Source organism: Gigantopelta aegis, unplaced genomic scaffold (genome assembly GCF_016097555.1).
Source record: "Gigantopelta aegis isolate Gae_Host unplaced genomic scaffold, Gae_host_genome ctg3594_pilon_pilon, whole genome shotgun sequence".
In the NCBI taxonomy this organism is placed as follows: domain Eukaryota; kingdom Metazoa; phylum Mollusca; class Gastropoda; order Neomphalida; family Peltospiridae; genus Gigantopelta; species Gigantopelta aegis.
This window is the reverse complement of record NW_024533414.1, coordinates 28,392-50,903: the sequence shown is the minus strand read 5'-3', so window position 1 is coordinate 50,903 and position 22,512 is coordinate 28,392. Positions and strand designations below refer to the sequence as shown.

At 31.7% G+C, this 22,512-nt stretch overlaps 2 pseudogenes; one reads left to right on the top strand and one right to left on the bottom strand.

The window, feature by feature from the left end:
- The first annotated feature begins 2,385 nt into the window (after nt 1-2,385).
- On the top strand, nt 2,386-4,923 carry LOC121392322 (annotated as a pseudogene).
- A 695-nt stretch (nt 4,924-5,618) lies between these two features.
- LOC121392321 lies at nt 5,619-21,578 on the bottom strand (annotated as a pseudogene).
- Nucleotides 21,579-22,512: the final 934 nt, after the last annotated feature.

Here is a 22,512-nt window from a genome sequence, read left to right as displayed (position 1 = left end):
TTTAACACTATTTTAATGCAATTTTAACACAATTTTAATGCAATCTTAATGCAATTTTAACAACATTTTAACACAATTTTAACGCGATTTTAATTCAATTTTAACACAAGTTTAATGCAATTTTAATGCAATTTTAAAAACACCATCTTAACACAATTTTAATGCAATTTTAACACAATTTTAACACAATCTTAACACCATTTTAATGCAATTTTAACACTATTTTAATGCAATTTTAACACAATTTTAATGCAATTTAACGCAAATTTTTTTAACAGCATTTTAAACACAATTTTAACTCACTATTTTAATGCAATTTTAACACTATTTTAATGCAATTTTAACACAATTTTAATGCAATTTTAAACTCAATTTTAACACAATTTTAACAATTTTAACAAATTTTAATGCAATTTTAACACAATTTTAACACAATCGCACACCATCTTAACGCATTTTAGCACAATTTTAACACTATTTTAATGCAATTTTAACACGATTCTAACACATTTAAATGCCCATTTTAATGCAATCTTAACACAATTTTTATCACACAATTTAATGCAATTTTAACATAATTTTAATGCAATTTTAACATGATTTTAATGCAATTCTAACACCATTTTCATCTTAACTTGATTTGCTTGTTATTATAACTTTACTCATAGTAGTTATAACAGTATACATGCATCCAACCAATATTTCTAATAATTTAGACTAATTATACAACAATTTTTAAGTAGGTCATAGGTCTTGCACCATGTAATTTGAAATTTTTGTTCTCTCTCTTAGTTGGTTTAAAAAGATATATGCACAATGGTTCCCCCCACTGTTTTACTAGGTGTTACTAGTACAGTTGTAGCTACCACAATAATTATTGAGAATAGAGGTAGATTGGCCCATTAATATCATTGCTTATATTAAAATATCGGTATATCAGTCTCAGCGTATATATGCTGGCTTGATCTAAGCTATGAGACACAAAAGAATATTAAAAATTATATAAGTACCTTAGTCTAAGAATATTTAATCAGTGGTCAATTGTGACTTATTTGAATTCTTGTAATAATGTAAGCCACTCCTATTTCAAGTTCTGATGCTCAAAGAAGGTGTATAGCTTAAAGCTTGCTCTTTGGTCATTCTAGCTATAACCTTTTTATCACAAGAGTTCTATTAATAAAAAGGTAAATTTTGAAAATGCTAAAGTACTTTAGTATACATTAGTCAATTATATTTAATACAGTACAGTTGGTGGGCAGATCATTATCCTGCCTTATCTTATTCACTCACTCAATACATTTATATAGCTTACCACTAATGCACTAATAGTTCTCCACCATGATCTTTTATAACCTCTTGTAAATGTTCTTATCTATAAGTTAAAAAATTTTCAATGATCATATAAAACGTTTTAGTGAATAAATTGATAGAAATCGTTTTGTAGAAATAGTTATAATAATGATATTTACATCTGCCAACAAAAATGTCTTGAATATGCCATATCAATACCACCATCCATGAAACCAAAATCCTTTGCTGGAGATACCTGTGTGGGTGTAAGTGTATGTGTGTGTGTGTGTGTGTGTGTGAGAGAGAGAGAGAGAGAGAGAGAGAGATGATTACAAGTCCACTATCTTTGTTTTTAATATACAATGATATCTGCTGCAGGAGCTCTATCAAATATATCTCCTTCTGTGATTTAAAAATTGTATTAACTACATACTATTCTAATACCTCAACTAATGTCTTGTATTATGTAGAGTACAAAAGTCACTGCTCTCCCATACCTCAATCATACGAAGATTTATGTCTCTTAAGAGTAATTTGAAACCAGGATTAGGGTTCTCAGATATATCTGCCTAAATTCACCCAACTTCTTGTCTGAACTCTCACAATGAACTTATCGAAAACATAGAATTCACTAGAAAAATGATTTTTGAGAGAGTAAGCAAGTAGTAAAACCATTTTAAACTAATTCTTTGATTCTAAACCCTACACTCTAAAAGCATAGTAATATGTATGATGCAAAGAAAGCAAAAATGAAACAAATGTTGAACCAAATGATGCATGCCTGGTTCTTTCTATGATGAATTAAACATGTATCGATTCACTACATCATACATGCTATCGAAGGGTCTGTTTGATGCATGAGAGATTGAGAGTTATCAAGTGGCTTCTGACAAGGAATTGTATGAAGTTATACAAATTAATATTTAGTTAAGTACACATAACGCGATTAGTTTAGTTTCCATACATTATTACAGTAGTCTTTGATAAAGTCAGTCCAAATTGTGTCTTGTCTTACACTCCCACGTACGGTCATTTTCGTCTTGTTTCAATATTACATTTCTTATTATACGTACAAGGCGTAGCAACCTGTTCGGAATGAGTGGATTGTTGAGAATTTCTAACCAACTTCGTCCACGGCTGCTGAGACTAGATCGAGCTAGTATATCAACAGGAAATGGAGGACTTTACAACAAGATAGCTGTGGTAAAACGACCTAAATACATTCAAAAAATAATGGGAGGAGCTAGAATAAATTTAATCTTAACATAACTTGTCCGTATATGTACATTCATATGACAATAGATATTAAAGTACTCCAATATCTATTATATGATATACACATGTAACCTGCAGATGAACTAGTACTATAATGTATTATTTATATTATATATAATACATATGTAAATACACTGTATCATTTGTCTGTCTGAATTAGTTTTAATTAGTTTTACTGGTTAGTATTCATGCATGCATACCTATATATATCATCTAGGTGTATGTTGGTCTTTATTGCCTTTGTTGTATATAACTATCACTATGCACAATGACCAATGAAATTTACTGCACAAGTACACTACAGAGTTCTAATGTGACTTATTTACCATTCTGAGCTTATGAAATTTACTATTTAGTCGCATGGTGACCTGTCAACATTATACCAACATTTAAAATCTTGTTTATCTTATAGGTATTATCAGGAAGTGGTGTGTATGATGGCTCTGAAATCCATGAAGCATCAATGTAAGATAATAGTTGATTGGACATTTACTGAGATTCTTAGTTGAGTAAATATTTCTATGATTATAATACTTATTTTAACAATACAATCTCATCTAACCTACATATTAACAACCCTATATATATATATATATCAGCTAGATTTTACCAACATATAATTTATCATATTTCTTATACATTTGTAACACTAATAGATGTTTAGTTCATCTCAGTCGACACAGTGCTGAGGTCAGTATATTTGCACCTGATAAGCCTCAGTTGCATGTGATTAATCATTTGAAAGGAGAGCCAATGGAAGGAGAAAAAAGGTAAGTTGAGTTCATGAGGAAAAAAGGATTTTTCTTCACTGCAATAGCTATGTACATGTATAATATAATGTCACTATGTGTGATTGTAAGCTAATGTTTTTTTGTATAGGAATGTATTAGTGGAGTCTGCCCGATAGCTCGTGGTGACATCTCACCACTGAACGAACTACAGGTAAAATCTTTTGATGCTGTTGTTTTTCCTGGTGGATTTGGAGCAGCCAAGAACTTGTGAGATATATTCTATATTATTAAATTGATTGATTATAAAAGAAGTAAAGTGATATTGAGTATGACTCATGCAATTGGTAGAAGGATGCTGTAACTTGAGCTGTTTCTAGAAACAATATGGGCATTGCCTGCTTTAATGAATACGCTAAGCCTGTTATTAATTGTATCTTTTAAAGATTTAGTGATTAATTAACTATTAATTGCTTTTACTAAATTTAATGATTTAATCTGTATGAATTTTAGTGATTTTTCCAATTTATTCCCATGTAATTTAATCAATTTTATTTGTGAAAATAAAAAAAATAGCAGATACAAATTTTAACAATTATATATTATAATCTTCACTAAAATTGGTAAAGTTAATGTTATTTATTATGTGGCACAATAATTTATAATAGCCTTATAATTAATAATATCTAACTTTGATTCAAGACTGACATCTTGTATAGCACATCTAAAGGCTGATATATTTGAACAGCATATACTGAAAATGATGTCTTAGATGTGTACATTTTAGTATTAATGTGTGCTAATAAATTAATCAATATTAACTTGAAGTGCTTATTAATTTATATTCCATCTTGATATTTACAGATCAACATTTGCAACAGAAGGTGAGTTGATGACTATAGATGCTGATGTTGAGAGAATTATTAAACAATTTAGAGATGCTAATAAGCCAATGGGGTTAGTACATATTATATAACTATTTGTATATTTGTTTATATTATAGATTTTGTTGTATTTCACCTGTCTTACCAGCAAAGGTTAGTATCAGTTGTACATTGTTAAGATCTGTACAATGTTAACCACAAATTAACTATTTGGCTGACACATTTTAATTAATACTTACATTCAATGTAGTCATGTAATCATGTGGAGAAGCGAATTTTGTTTATAAAAATGAAAAATGTGTTGGCAATCCTTGGTCATGTGGTAATACTGTATATATATACAAGTGTGACCATCCACATTAATTAAAAGCAACAATATTATTTTGAACAACTATGCTTCCAATCAACAAGAACATAGTTATCTTGAATTCTTTTCAAGCCACTATATTAATGTTTGTATGGTTGATCAACCTTCTGACCTTTTCTGCTAGCTTTGCCTTTTAGCATTTATAGTCAGTTTATTAGCTCTTTCAATTTCCAAAGCAAGATGTTTAAACAAGACCCAAATTAAAGTGATCATCCTATATATTTTGAAGATACTTCCAGACAACATACACAAAATAGCTAAATGTACCAAAAATGCTATCGCTTACAAAATTCAACGCTATTATATATGAATTATGAACATCAACACTTCTATTGTATTGTAGGTATTCCGGTGTTCAAGTAACAGTTGGTATGGATGAACGAACTAAAATGGCAAATGGCCATATGCTGGTACTGCTAACCTATTCAATCTATAGGAGCTCAACATTACAATAGAGAAGTCACAGTATCCTAACTACTATGGGTTTTATTAAACTATAAAGGTTGCGTTTGCCAAAGATATCACAAATTGGTATTTTCTGTCTGAAAATTTTCTTAACTATTAAAATTCTATAGGAGTTGCATATTGATCAAGAACAGAAAGTCGTCACTACACCTGCTTTCATGTGTAATGCACCATTGCATGAGATCTATGATGGAATTGGCAATATGATAGCTACTATTGTTAATATGACTAAAAAATAAATGTGATGCATTGTAGTTAGTTTGTCAGTTAAATTGTGTATTAATTTCTAAGGAAGATAGGACATTAGAAACATTTATATTTTTACAGAATTAAACAATATATAATTCAGAGCTTTGAGCATTAGGAAGCATGTTGACTATATTTAAAACCACAACAATTACAGTAGATTTATTGGATTACTTGAACAATTAATAAAATTGTTAACTAAAACATTAAAAAAAACAATTAATGTTGTCTTCAACATTTTGTAAAAACACTACAAATATCTACAATATATTATTCAAAGTAATTACAATTGGCAGCTCAAAACAATACAGAACTATAAGAACAGTCTAATGTTGTAACACTGATTGATCAGGATAATGTCAATTATGATTTATACCAGGTCAATAATTTGGGTGTGTAATACGAAATGATAATATCAGCACCTGAAATGAAAAAATAATATGTCAGATAAAAATCCATTATCAGTGGCAAAATCTTAAATTTATAAAATGCTTTTATATAATTTTACATTGTACATACCAGCTCGTCTCATTGCATCAATGGTTTCCATAACAACAGTCTTCAAATCAAATGCGCCAGCAACACTTCCATGCCATAACATTGCATACTCACCAGATACTTGATATATAGCTAATGGATAATCTGGATACTAACATAAAGTAAGTCATGTGACTGATAGTAGATGACTTACGTCTTTTTAACGTTATGAACAACATCCAAATATGGCATTCCTGGTTTTACCATTATCATATCGGCACCTTCTTGAATATCTCTATCCTGTTGTCATGGTAATGATAACATATTCATATGATAGTTGTTATGATTAAAAAAGTAGGGACAGCTCTTTATATTTATGGAATTACTAAGGGATTGTTGGAACATTATCCCTATGTAATAGCACACAGCTGTTTTACAGTTTGTTATTTGTTACGAAGTAAAATATTACTTAATTTTTTAATCATAATAAAGTGCCTTGATAACATGACAAATCACTGATGCTACTGACATATATGGGATCAATGTAATCAAACCTTCAAGAGGTAATGTTACAGATATATAAATGTATTATGCAATCTAATTGGTCAGATATATTCTTAGAACTTCAATGATAAAAGCTATATAATTAAAAAGTTCTATTTTAAGATCATAACAAACTAATTACTTTAAAAGCCTTTAAACTTCCTTGTAAATATATTTCGAGAATTAAATAGATTGTTTAGGGTTAAAAATAAAGTAACATCACACACACATTACATGTTACATGTACATATGCCACATGTGAAATAGGACAATCACCATTTTATAGAATATTAACAAACAATCAATAATTACTTACCACAGCTCTATTAGCTAATCCTATAGAACAAGGCGGTAGCTGATAACATTTCCTATCACCAAATGTTGGAGCAGATTTAGCAGCATCTCTATATTACGTAGAATAGTGTAATACATAACATATAATATTATAATAACATAACTAATACATAATAGTGTAATACATTACATATAATATTGTAATACATAACATATAATAGTGTAATATAATTGTAATACATATAATATAGTGTAATACATTACATATAATAGTGTAATACATAACATATAATATTAACATATAATACATTACATATAATAGTGTAATACATAACATATAATAACTATTGTAATACATTTACTTATAAACAGACTCACCGAAATGGTCCATAGAAACTTGAGGCAAACTTTGCACTATAACTGAGTATACTAACTCTGTTTCCCTAATCCAGCTTTGATCAATCCTTGTTTAATAGCTCCCACTCTATTGTCCATCATATCAGAGGGAGCTACAAACGTGTGCTCCTATAAATGACAAAAGACTATTTGTTGATATATTATAATTACAACTACAATAACATGAAAACTATATATTTACAATTTATAGTCCTAGTCGTAAGTCAAAATGTCATATTTTAGGAATTCCACAAGTCAATTGATGGACTTAGTAATAAGAGAGAAAGAAGTTGGACAATATTTGATTGTTACCTGCTTTGGCATAAGCTAACAGCAACTTCTGCAAGTCTTTTAATACTTTTTTCATTATCAATAGTTCCACTCTTAGATAGAATACCTGCAAATGAGCTATATAGATAGTTTTTAATTATGCCATCCATCAATGTATCCAGCCATTTGTCTCTTAGTCCCTAGTCTATCTCCCTGTGTGTTTAACATTATTTACTTATCTATTCATTCATCCATCCATCCATTACCACAGTGACCATGGTTAGTATAAGGACAGAGACATACATCACATATCAACAACAGATTTGGATAAAGTTTAACAAGTTTTTGAACTGCTAATATTGCTGGATTATCAGGAGCATCTGCTGCAGTGCCATATTCATCCTATAATCTTTACATAATAACTAGTAAATTATTAATAATATACTTTAATAGCTTGTTGTGATACTCCAAAAATGAGAACAGCTCTCAGTCCATTTCGTACATGTATATCTAAACATTCCTGTAATCTGTTCACACCCCATCTTAAAATTATGATTTATTATAATAAACAATGACAAACTATTTTAAGGTATGTATGTTAGAGTTAGTGGTTGAGTTTCCATTTGTACTAGCATAGGTGTAGGAACAATTTTGTCATTGGGGGAGGGGGGGCACATATGTAACATTATAACATTGTTCATTTTAACAATGAGTATTTGAAAGACACCCACAATAAAAACTTCTTCTGTCATTTACACTGACAAAAATTTTTGAAATGTTTTTTACATAAAATGTGCATCTACAGGTGTAAATTGTATTAAGAGATAGGGATGAAAAGTGGCTAATCTAAAAATCAGTTGATTGTGAAACCATCTCAATACCAAAAATATTGGGGGGCACGTGCCCCCTGTGCCCCCCCCCCCTATTCCTACACCTATGACTATGTATATACCCTCACAAACTGAGATTCTATTTCTGCTATATATGAAAAACCTAATGGCCATTTTAAAACAAGCTGAAATATTTCAAACATACTGGCCAGGTTTAAAATGTGCTTGCCAATTAAGAATATTTAATGTAACTTGTTTAAATAATACATAGGAGCTAGAAAGGAACAACTACTGTAATATAATTTAAGCTATTGTTACATTTTTAAAATATACCTGGTCTAAAACAAGTAAACTAGATCATGTTGAAATGTCCATAAAATAACTAAATTGAGGTTAGTTCTTCTACACATGTTATTGTCATGTTGTTATTTAAAACTGAGTAAAAAAATTATACGTATAATTATGTGGAATCGTTTAGAAAGTGGACAAGGTCAACAAGGTTTAGTTAAAGGGCTTTAAAACAGACAAATATTAAGACTTAAGATCATTTATTAATCAATACTCACTCTAAATTAAGGGCACTATATATTAGGCACATACCATTACATAACACATTAAATATTCCTAACGTCTATACACTAATCCTTAAATAAAACAACAGCTATATTGTTATTACTTTGAATAGCAGTAGGTCAAACATTGACTACCTAAAATAGGAAGGCCTGTAAATTTGACAGAAAGTCTATACTTTGTCATGGTCAAGGGTTTAGTTTGTAGGGTATGAGTGGATCACCAATACATAGAGTGGCAAATAACTGTATATTATACAATGATATAAATACTATCTACCAACAAGCACTACTTTATACACATATATAATTACTGACCTGCTTTGTCTGGTTATTAGACTGACAATATCTTCTTTCACATCAGGGTCATCACTAAAAGGATTCTAAGTATTGATTGTAGTTAACTTAGGGTACACACTTACGTTACAAAGATAGGATATACAAAATAATCAGTTAAGGGACTAGTATGAGAATGATGAGACTGCCACCTCCTCAGAACGTCATGATGATAGCCAGAGTGCAGGCCATTCCTACCAACACAGAGCCACACCTACCATTAGTGGGCGTGTGAGTACTATAGTCACTTGAACATTAGTAAATGAATCCTCTCTATGAAGAAACACCAATCAAATTAGATAACTATTAGTTATCTAGTTTAGTCTAAGCTATTCAAACCCAATATGCAGTGTCAACTATTATTACTCTTAGTGCAATTAGATCACCCACTACTACAACAGTAATTATATATATATATATATCGAACACACTCATGATGTGTCATCCATGGATGCTTTAAGGCTCTCATTCCAATCCTTACATATAACAATATAGTTTGCATATCGCTGGACATTGAAAGATGTTATTTATCTCAAATAATTTTTGTTTCTTGACTTTATTGAAATAATTAAATGACTAATTTGAATTTAATACTTAATTCTAATTATTAGATCCATTCATTTTCAACTCTATTGTGTTGTACATGGAGTTTCTTTCTTTCATCAACACACTTTTATTTCCACATTATTCTCATCATAATGAGTAGGGATAAACTTTTTTCCAATCTTCCATGTACATGTAGTTTTATTTCATGTTGTTTGTGCAATCATTTTTGTAGTCTCACTGCAGAATGGATAATTTACATTTAGAAAGTCATAAATAATTTTAATTCTAATTATTCTTAGTGAAAAAATTTAACCTGAAATGTATTATATATTATTCAATACAAACACAATAAAGTTGTAATATAATCAAAAGTTAAAATGGGATCATTTAATTACATTGACATAGTCATATTCAGCAGACAAGTTTTTTTTTCATCATCTTGGCATTATTACTACTTAAGCATTCCTGATGATTATAGTCCCATCACAGGATGTCCAGATTTGCCAGGTCCCATTGAACCTTAACATCAACTTCTGATATTCATTTGGACGTAAAAGTAGTTATCACCAGAATATGGACAAGAAAAGATATATCCTCATTTGTTTGCTGTTATAAGTCAGTATGATTCCAGGTTTCCCTCAATACCAGATGGCTAACTAGCTTTCGCTACAGATTATAAGTAAAATAATATCAAGTTAATAAAAACAGTATCAATGTAACAAGATTTTATTACTGATCTTACCCCACAAGCTTTAAAAGTACACATGTCCTATAGTGAACTGGGAAGTAGGAGAAGTGACCCATTTCCCCCACTGTAATGAGGAGTAGTACCATCAAAGGTTATGGTACTGAAATTGTTGATTGATCCTTGACTGCCAAGTACTCATATGTACTGGTTGGTCCTTCTAACGAAACAATCAAATATTAACATCTAAGAATGTGACAATAAGTTTGTCTTTACCCCTCAGTATTGCTTGATCCATGATGATGTATATGCTCAGTCTTTGAACAACAGCTGCCCTAATAAAGAAAACCAACTGCACATAATGTTAGAATAATGAGAAAACTTGCCATAATCGAAGTTGAAGTTGGTATGATTTCAAAGTTTAAATTAGTGAACTGATAATTGTACTGACAATTTTGAAGTTGGTTCATCTCTTTTATAAGCTAGTTTATAGTTACAGATTAGCTATAAAGTTCTCTATAACAGTGGCTTCATTTACTATATTAGCATTCTAGCAAATAAGACACAAAGTTGCAATTGACATAGCTGGATCCAAGTTGGTAATATGTTAATATACTCTATGATGTTTATTCTGGTGTACTGTAAGCATTTAAGTAATAAAATTAAAATGTCTTGCATTTATTTTTATTAAAGAGTTTCCAGTTGACATATTTGGAGTTGACAGAATTTATATACTCTAGATCTAAGTGTATTACGATTTTTGTTGGTGTGCTCTAAAATAAGCATTTAAGTAATAAATTACGATTTCCGCTTCTTTTTCTTTTCTTAAAGATTTCAAATACATATTTGGAGTTGGTGATATCTTAATATATTCTAAAGTGATGATTTGTGTTCTTTTTTAAGTATTAAATTACAGTTTCCTCATTTATTGTTATTATCCCGTCTCGTTCTTAGAAGCCCACTAACGTGAAAATGTCGTTCTGGCAAACTTGGAGCATTTTCTTGGCATACATGAAGTATGAAAGCAGATGTTTGGCCCTATAACTTCAACAAAAAGGCTTTTATTAAAGTGGAGTAAAGTTGATATTTGTGATTGGGCTATTCATTGTTTTGGAAGAACAGCAAGTAGTCTTGGCACAGCATCCATCTTATTGTTTCGAACAAATACATTCACTAGTGTTAAATACTTGACGTCACAAGAAAATGAAAATCAAAAATAATGAATGAAAAAGAAAGGGAGTTGAAGACATGTATGCATACCACCTCATATGTCTAACTATAGTGTGTCCAATGTATTGTTTTACAAAACTCACTCATAAAACTTAACCTGTACATATATATACTTATGTATTAGTTCCTTTAACTTTGTGCACCACTCTTAATAAAACTATTGTAATGAATGTGATATTCAAGTGAAAACTGGAAGTGGTTCTAGTTTTTTGATGTACATGTTCAATTTAAACCCTAAATAACATGTAGTTTTATTAATAAAGTGTAAACTCTACCAAACAAACCTATACTAAGAATTAAACTGACAGAAATTACATGACATAATAGATTCATTAGCAACACATTAGTATGTGTTATTTATGTTATATACAGAGTATACATACTGTTAACAGAACAGAATACTTTGCTAAGTTGAAGTTCAACCTCATATTACACATACAATTCCAATCTCAAGTGTTGTTAAGGTATTATTACTCATAATAGTATTAACTGCTAAGCCATGTTTGAGGATACTAGACAATTAAATGTTTTTGAATGTGATTTAGGTATATAAAATTAATATGAATTTTAAAAACTAAACTCAAAACAAAAGAAGTGTTTTTAGAGTACATAACCGTCAAGAGCAGTAATTCTAACTGTATGTACATGATTGTTTTTGAAGTTTTCAGCAAAATCTTTGATTCTATCTTGAACGAAAAGTATATATATGATATGTCAAAGATATAGTGGCAAGCCATAAGAGGAGAAAATGGCCCCATTTGTGCAATATCAAAATAAGCTACCAGCAAGGTTTCTCAGCTGTAACAAATAAATCAAGAAATAATGAAATTGTTATTACATCAGTAAATTAACTATTACTGGTGAGTCTGTATTTATTAACAATAGTATTATTAATTTTAAATTTTAAATTAAAATTTAATTTTTTTTTGCTTGGACAAGACTTTTTAGATTCTATACACATATACATAGAATTACAGAGAGGGCCAATTTTAAATTTATAAATAATTCACAAATGTATGTTTTGGGTTTTATTACCATATAGTGCATCTTAGGAGTTATACTCATGCCAGATAAACATTCTCTGAATTGTTTTTTTTGTTGTTGGATTAATAATTTCAATGTATGCGAAAGTATTAGAATAATCACAGTTGATGAACAACTTGGTTATTTTCAAAGAAGCAAAAAGCATTTTCATTAGGATTTGCTTCAGAGGTTATGTTACCAATTGTTAATGGTAAACAAAGTTGGATAAATATCATCACCGTTCTTATGTGAATACTTACAAGGCTGTTTTTTTATTTATGAGTAACTTGAATGTAAGTCCAGGTGAGTCAGTTTTAATTCCTCATTGTTTGCTATAATAAACACTTCAAGTGTCAAGCACCTAGTGTAATCATCAACATTTTTCTAATAGGTTTAGCCCATTGATAATTAGACATGGTTTCATGTTCCATGTATAATTGATGTACTTCTGAAACACAACTAGATGTAATTTTCTAATGTGGTAGTTTTTTAAAAAACTATTTGTAATAAAGATGGCAATGTTTTATATTTCACACAGATACCATATTAATACTATTTTAAAAAATCAATTTACATAATTATGAAGTTACAGATAAGCATTGTGTAATGTTTATCTGTTCAGACAAACCTAGATAATTTAAAAGAGAGAACATCACAATTGTATGGCTGCCTGTTTGAACAAGAGTTTATCTTTACTTTATAGACAGCTATGTTACTAGAAAAAAAGGAAGGTTCTCTAGTTGCTTGACCACCCTTCTAATCTCAGAATTTAGGTTTACCCTGCACAAATGGTACACCTCCTATATGCTATAACTCTCAGATAAAGTTATCCAATCTGCTAAGAAGACATTGTAAATTTGCAATGACATAGATTATGATTGCTTAGTTATATATAATTGATTGTAATTATGAGTCAACATCAGCATATCCTAATCAAATTTTGTGCACTTTCTAATCACTGTAACCCTACATATTAGCACAATTAAGTGACACAAACATTTACGGATATACATCATTATCTAAATCAATTACATAATATCAGTGATATGATTGTGTTTTTCTGCCTGTGCTATTATTGGTTAATGGATTGCCATCCTTATTATCTTGTTTGCATTGTATTCTTTATATTTGAACTAATATTACCCATTCCTGTAGTGTTTTACTTCATTTTAGAAAATGTTATTTGTTTTATGACATTTTACTAGTTAGTTTAAACAATGTGGCACATTACAATGAACAGGTACAGCACCCCCACACATCCTCACATAATTCCTTCATTTAAATTTTTAAGTGAAAAATTAACACAAACAATTACATATCACAGTTGAGACATTCATGATGTGGAATGTAACAAAAAAAAGTTGTTAATGCAAATTTTTTCACTACACAACTCTATCATTTATCTTCCAGTGATTCACATTACAGTAACAATTTTACTAATTCCAATTATTAACTCAAATCCTCATTACTACTCCATTTTTCTTTATACCTGTAGAACCTGTAGATTTCTTAATGATTTTAATCTTTAATTCTTGTTTATTATTATCCTCGATGCCTCCTTTTATATCTATTTACATAACTTACTTATGCATTAGTGTCCTCTTATATTTCATCTATTACATTCATCCTTGCTCTGTTTGGTATAAAGTATCAAATTGAAGGAGTCATAATTTGATACTCAAACATATGAGTTTAAAATTATTTACTTATCAGGATTTTGTTCCTCAATCTTATAAAATGGCTTTTTTGGTCCATTCATTGATTTGATGATTATCTTTTATTGTTTATTATGAATTGTATGTTGATTGAAGAAGTCTTACCCACAAACACCTACCTATTTCATACATATACACATACCACATTGAATAAAGATTTACTTCAAATTATATTCCATGGCATATATAATGTTGTTGAGTGTATTATGAGATGGTGTACCCATTGCAATCATTTTTATAGTCATTCATGCATGTACAGAAACATATATTAAATATTAGGGGTTATTTTCAAATTTATCAGACTGCTTATCATGACATAATTGTTTACTGTTTTACTCTATTAGAACTGCTTATTACACATAATTGTGTACTGTTGTACTCTAATCAAGGGCTGCTTATAATAAAAAATCACTATTCAGGGCTCTTATCATGCATAATTGTGTACTGTTGTGGGCTGTTACCAATGACAAAACATGTACTTATAAGACATAACAGTCTCCTCTACTCAGAGCGCACATTACAACAGGCCTTCGCAGTTAGCTAGCACTTCAAAGTCTCTCTTCTAAAAATTGGCTTGGTGTTCTGGCTATAAAAGGGGATAGCTCCAAGCAACCTAGATTATAAATCATTCTTAGAAAAGATCATGTCTGATCACTGACTTCTCACAACTTGGGGGAAGTACTCAACACAACAAACCGTAGCAATATAAAATCTTTTTTCTCTTTAAACTGATATTCATGGTGGTACACTTTGCTCAACTGGAAATTCTCACACTTGGGAAAGTACTCTTATAGTGGTGCAATCACGCTCAGTGGCATGACAGGGTGGAGGAGATAAAGATCTGGCGGTTTTCTCACCAGTTATTTCCTACTGGATTATTTGCTGTGGGACACTTGCTCCAACCGGGGACCATAGACCTCCTGATGAAGGGAGAACAGTATGGCTTGTCCAAGGACCTCTAGTTTTGCATGCAATCAAAACCACCAAGATTTTTGAACAGGGGTTCGACAGATATGGAATGATAGGCCATGGAACGAGTAAATGAAAGTTTCCTTTTGTGTTCAGATGTCGTCCTCCTCCAGTGTATGTGGCCTGCCGCCGATTGGGTTTGTTATCAGACCTTTACTGATAATCTCTGCTGAAGACTCAATAAATTTTGTATTTGTTATTAATGGCTTACCCCTTGTTGTTGCAAGGCAAAATAGGACCAGGATTTTGGGTATGACAGGGGTTCTGGAGCGAATAATGATTGGGATCAATACTGGCAATTCAAACAATTAAATGATAGTGTTACTGTTACCTTGTTGTATATATTAGTGGTTTATAGCAACCTCCAGCAATATTGTTCATTTTCCTGCACGCATCCGCTATTCATGTTTGAAGCATAACCTATTCCCAAGTCTGGACTGAAAAATTGTTTTTTGCAGACAAAACTTGATTAATTTTGTACTCGCCTCTTGAGTAGTATAGTCTTTATATTTTGCTACTGACTAACTATATTCATGATCACAATCTAAGCTTACTTTTCCTAATAGTATCTTATGGACTATCAGCATGTGTAGTTATTCGGGCTTATTTATAACAACTATTAGCTCCATAGGGCTCTTATCATGACATAATTCTATTTGTTACATTCTACTCAGGTTACTGTCTATGCATCAAACGGTCTTCTCTAAGCGTTTAATATGCTGACATTGCTACTGTTGCTACAAGGCTGCTCATTCTCTCTGGGCAAAATGTAATCTCTATTTAGAGCTGCTTATCATGACATAATGTCGTCTTGAAGTAGAAAATCTTTAAATACTCTTTCTCAACCTGGACTGCTTATATTATGCATAAGATGCTGATATGTTAACTTGGGCTCTAAATTCAGTGCTGCTTATCATGGATATAATTGTGTACTGATTATAAAACTCTATGTGCTTCCATGCTGCTTAGTCATGATTATAATTGTTGCTACCTCACTATAATACTCTCTCATAGGCTGGCTAGTATCATGACTCATAATTGTGTATGCATAAGCGGTTATACTCTACTCAAGACTGCTTATCATGACATAATTGTTGCGTGGTGTTCGGAGCGTTTTCATGCCATAAATGTTCCGTTATACTCTGCTCAAGGCACGCTTATCATGACAATTTGTGTTCTGTTTTTACTCTACTCAGGGCTGATTACTGATATAATTGTGTTTGTTCGTCAGTACATAAGGGTGCTTTATCAGAACATAATTTCTGTTTTACTCTTACTCACAGCTGCTTATGATGATATAATTGGGTACTGTTATACTCCTATTCAACGGCTGCTTATCATGACATAATTGTGTTTTCTGTTATACTCTACTCAAGACTGCTTATCATGATATAATTGTGTGTGTTCTGTTTTAACTCTATCCAGGGCTACTGCTTATCATGACATAATTGTGTACTGTTTAACCTACTCTACTCAAGACTCTATCATGACCCTAATTTGTGTTTCTGTTTGCCCTACGTCTATTCCAGAGCCTGCTTATCATGGCTTCCTGTTGTACGCTAGGCTATCTGCATAAGCTAACTCTATACAAAGAGGCCCAGACCCAACGTTACAATGATCAGTACACTTATTCAGTGTTCACTAATTTTAGCTTGAAACATATTTACCAACTTTTAACTTTCACTATGGCCAATGTTACTCATCTATTCCTAAATCTGTTAATGTTTGATTTTCTTTATTTGATTGTTTATGTTAAAGTGGACAACCACACCTGAATAGAAATACTTGGGCAGTCACTTGCGAAACAATTATTAATTTAGTACTTCACCTTTGTGGTATCCCTCCTCAGTTACAAGCGCGCCGTAAAATGCGCCGCGCGTAAGGTACTCCTTCTTTCCCATCCATTCTCAAGACACATGTACTTTTAAGCTGTGTTGGCGCGTAAGCAATCAGTAATAAAAATTCTTGTTACCTTATATGTTTTTGTTTAACTTGATATTGTTTTCTTATAATCTGTTTAGGCCGAGATACGTTCTCCATCTGATATTGAGAGATTTTCTGCGAAACCACGGAATCATAGCTGACCTACAATGGCAAGCCAATAGGAAGAATCAACTTTTTTCTTGTCCATATTCTGGTGATAATTACTTATAATGTCCTAATGATATACCAGAATCGTTTTTTGATGTTAAGGTTCGTTCAATGGTGACTGGCCAGTCCTAGGAAATCCTGTGTCATTTTTGTGATATTGATATTACTAATAATAATATAAAAATTACCATGCACTTTACAGGCTTTTGTTTAAAAACTAGAGAATAAAATTTTACAGTTATTTCTAAATGTAAGCAATCCATTTTAGTAATCAACACAAATACCACACAAACAATATTACAATAACAATTACATATACACAACAGCGTGGAGAGAATTTAATTTCAAGACACTTCCAGTGGGAGGAGTAAGATCCGACTTGTTTATGAATCCAAAAAATATTATGACATAACAATCGTTGTTGCAAAGAAATTTTCAAGATGAAAAATACATGTAGGAAATCTACAATAAAGAAGCACCAGGTCCTTTCCAAAGAACGGTTGCTTTTCCGCGTACCATAGTAAATATTGTTTTTTTAATACTTTCATCAATAGGATGGAAGCCCAAATACTGAGTTACCACATGGACACACAACAACTAGTCTACGCTGCAACAATATTATAGTCAGCTAGAAGCCTAAAGTATTTTATTGAACATTAGTTAGAAGTCATAATAAGATATATTTCAAATGATGCTAATTTGCCTATACTGACACATTGCTAAGTGGATGAATTATACTGATGTAATACAATTATACTAATTATCTAGTCAACAACTACTCGACAGAACTGATGAAAGATACTTAAACATCTATTTTAATGCACATTGAGTATTTCAAATGTCATATACATATTAATAAAGTCCATATTACAAAGCTTTACCACATTCCTTCCCCGGCTGGCCTATAAAGACTTTACTAGGGGTCATAACAATCAACAGGTTTAGGGTTCCGACCTGATGATGTATCAATTGAACGTTCCTAATGTGCTACTATGCATGGGTGGTTTTGCCAATGGTACCTCAGGTTAACTAACCACTAATAATCATAGCCATTAGGTACAACATTGTTTGTTTGAAACACCGAATCATGATGATCTTTCAATGATCAAGATGATGGAGAAAGACATTACCAGAGAATGTTGCTTACTATTGCCACAATATTGTCCACAATGTAGTATATTTATTTCATGAGTTTTATATGTATAATTATTTTTATATTTTACATATATATAGTTATAATCATTTTGTTAGTATTATAATAATGATTAAGAATTATAAAGTTACTAATTCACTTACAGTCTCGACAGAACCAAGTAATTTTCTTTAGGTTTGCTATCTAGGTTAATATGACAGCATATAAATAAATACTTACATTTATGCAGCATGTTTACCAAAAATGCCCCATATGGTTTTCAATTCATGAATGTAACCTATACATATCAAAAATGAAGCATATCAACTTAGACTCCTTTGGTCCTCTGCAGTGACTGGTAGTCTGTCCAATGAGACAATTTACAATATGAAAATATTGAGATACAACTTGCTTTTCATTGATTAAACTATTGTTCTTGTTAGTGTAACCATTTCCATTGACATTGTCCTATATGATTATAAATGATCAAATAGGATAGAATAAAACTACTTTATTTTCATCCTATATTCTATATATATTATATTTTATTTGTCTCTGTTGAACACCTGTCATGTATAGTACAACTAGTTCCATTGTTTTTCTTGTTTATTCCTTTGTTCTTGAGGTATTTGAAAATATTAATAATACTTTATATAATTATATAAACTAATAGTATTATTATTATTATTTATAATATTAGTTTTATAGAAGTACATTAGTGAAAAATTATTTAGTTTATACAAAAAATAATTGCTCGCAGACAAAAAATTGTTAACTTATACAGGATACAATATAGTCAAACTATATATCTAAGAAACTACACTACATATTTGGGAGACAACTTGAATGCAGTGAAGTAAGAGGCATAACAACTAATGAAGTTTTGCCAAGTTCATTTTCAATTTTTTGACTCAGCTTAGTCCAGTCAAATGGGTACAACACTTCTGGAGGTACTTTTATTAAAGCACTTTCTGTAGTATTAAGTACTACTCAACACAGCAATCATGAGGGATTTTCAGCTTAACTGTCAAATATCTAGTAGCTTCTTTATCTGCCTCTGGCGGATCTGTATAAACTAAAGGAAGTATACTAGATATCTGGTACAATTGTAGGACAAAAATAGAGAATTGTAACATCTAAAAATACTATTTATTAGGTATGTATATATCTAATATAAATATGAATGTAACATTCATAAATACAATGTACTATCAACTTAAATATAAAGGTTCATAATCATGCAAGTATCAATCAACTATGAAACTTTTAGTATTCTTCCTGGCTTATACAATAAGTAATGTATGTACATAGTTACAGTTTCATATAAAATAATATACTTTAGTTTTCACATTTTCTGGAAAGAGTTATTGTTGCAGTTTATAAGTAGAATGGTATAAATTGTCAAAATAAGTCTGTTCTGTTTGTGGACTATAGCAATGGTTGGGTACTAATACTTCTCAGTTATATAACATACCAGCTCCTCCTCTTCTTGCATGGACACCAACATTTATTTTGAGTTGATTGGCATAAGTTGGAATACCCTCAAGACTTGTGACAAGGTATACATAGTAAAGATCTAAAACAATAGTTTGAAAAGTCTACAAATAGCATCAAAACAATACATCAGGAAATGCTTCTGCCAGGGCATCCCTCTCAGTCATATCTTTGTCAGTCATGATCACTTTTGTTTAGTCCACGCTGCCATTATACTTCTGAAATGTACCAATCATTTCATTAATCATGGCCCTTTGTTCTGATGCAACCAAGCACGCAGCAATAATTTTCACTTTGTCCATTTCCATCACAGATTTAGAAATACATAAAGTGGCATCCTTAATGAATTCAACTTGTGTGTGGCATCGATGAATAACATCTCAGGGAATGCATGAAACATGTCCTTCATTGTTTTAACCTGGTAAAAATGCCTAAGAGGTTGTGCTTCTTGTCAGTGACACATCAACAGTAATAGATGGGATCCTGCCGAAGTTTTTGATATGACATCTTGCAGGTCTTTCCCATGAGAATACTGTCTTCAACCGCAAATTAGTTGCAACGATTGTCAAGTCACGCAAAGTGACAAGTTTACCTAAATGCAAAAAGTACATCAAAGTTAGCTCTGAGACAAAGACATGATGCAGACAACACATCACAGTCCCATATAACATTTCCTGATTTACTGTGGTAGAAACAACATGATTTTGAATTAATTTCTTGTTAGATTTCCACTGCAGTCTCTTTTTAATTTCAGTTCAAAATACAAGCACTGCAATTAAATTAGTATATTCTAAGAGCAATGACACATTTTCATCCACGTTCCTTTGTTGATGAAAAGTCATATAAACTTTAGGATATCACGATCATGATTGTGGTCAAGCATCATTTCGTTCCTTCTAGGGCTTTGCTTGTCCTCTGAAAGTTTAATTTTGATAACTGCCTTTTACATTCTTTGCTTAAAATGTCCTATATATAATAGATTAAGTATCTGATAACATGTGTCAGAACAAAGTGTTAGTGGAATGGTTATAGTGTCAATTATGCTAGGGAGGTTAGGCTTAGACCAACTGACTTATGATTGTGCATACTCTCGTCCCAGACGCTATTCGCAAGCTTAAAGTAAGGTCTGGTCACACGAGTGACTTTTGTGTCCCAGAAAGGATGTGGTGCAGTGTTGATGTTAGTATGCAATTAGAGATTGATGTGGTGAAATATGAAGATCATCAAATTCAAATTGAATTATGTGTCGAAGTAAATGCATGGCTTACATTCATTGAAATCACCTTCAATTAATTTTACACAAAAAGTCAACTCGTTGTCACAGACCTACTTTAGCTTTCCAAGTAGTCTGGTGACGAGACTAATTGGTTGCAGTCCAATACATAATAAGGCTCACATTTGCAGTGATGGTCTGCTTCCATCTTTTGGTCTAGGACTTTAAAGGGTCTGTCAACCATGAATGCAAGCAAACGTAACAAAAGTGTACTTCAGTCATCAGCGTACTTTATTTACTCATTTTGGAGAGAATTTTTGAGCTTGAATTTAGAATTCTACAATCTCGTACGTAAAACTGGCAGTATATCTTTCTTTGAAATAGCATCAATAGCTATTTTGTCTGGAGTCCAGCTTTTAAACTTGTCTCCAACTTCAAGTTCCCACTAACGTACGTCGCGGTGGCGCTATCACCAAAGTCCTGACTGCTGTCCCTCTCACCAGGCTCCATCCTCGCCCACCCCAAATATACACATTTGGTGTTTTATCATTATAATGATTCATACTTCTACCCTCCCCGTGTTCAATAACCAACATCTTAGTGAGACCAAGATCATCGGTTCACTAACCATGCCTTTTATCTATTGTAATGACCGTGAAAAATGGAATAATGGCGTTCTAGCTTTTGATGGAACACATGTTCGATTTTAAACCTAATAAATATTAGTTTAATTAAGTTTTAGAAAGTGTATACAGTTACCACAGGGGGCTACTTATCATGACGTAGTTGTCTTCCCCCCCATCAGGGCTGCTTATCATGACATAGTTGTGCTTCTATTCAGGGGCTGCTTATCATGACGTAGTTCGTCTTCTATTCGGGAGCTGCTTATCCAGAACTTAGTTGTCTTCTACTCAGGGCTGCTTATCGTGACATAATTGTCTTCTACTCAGGGTGGCTTATCATGACACAGTCGTCTTCTATTCAGGGCGGCTTAATAGTGACATAATTGCTTCTACTCAGGGTGCTTTATCATAGACATAGTCTTTCTATTCGGGCTGCCTTATCATGACATAGTTGTTCCTTCGATTCAGGGTTGCTATCGTGACATAGTAGTCCTTCTATTCAGGTTGCTTATCATGACATAATTGTCCCTTCTACTCAGGGCTGCTTATCGCTGACATAATTGTCTTCTACTCATGCTGCTTATCATGACATATTTGTCTTCTATTCAGGGCTGCTATCACGACATAGTCTGTATTCTACCCGTAGGGCTGGCTTATCATGACGTTATGCTTTGTTCAACTTAGGCTGCTGATCATGTAGTTACTCTACTCCAGGGATGCTTATCATAACATTATTGCGTTGGTGCTTTGTTTTCCTATTTAGGGCTGCTGATTACAGGGCCTCCATGGTTGGGAAATTTCCCTAAACATGACATTGATGA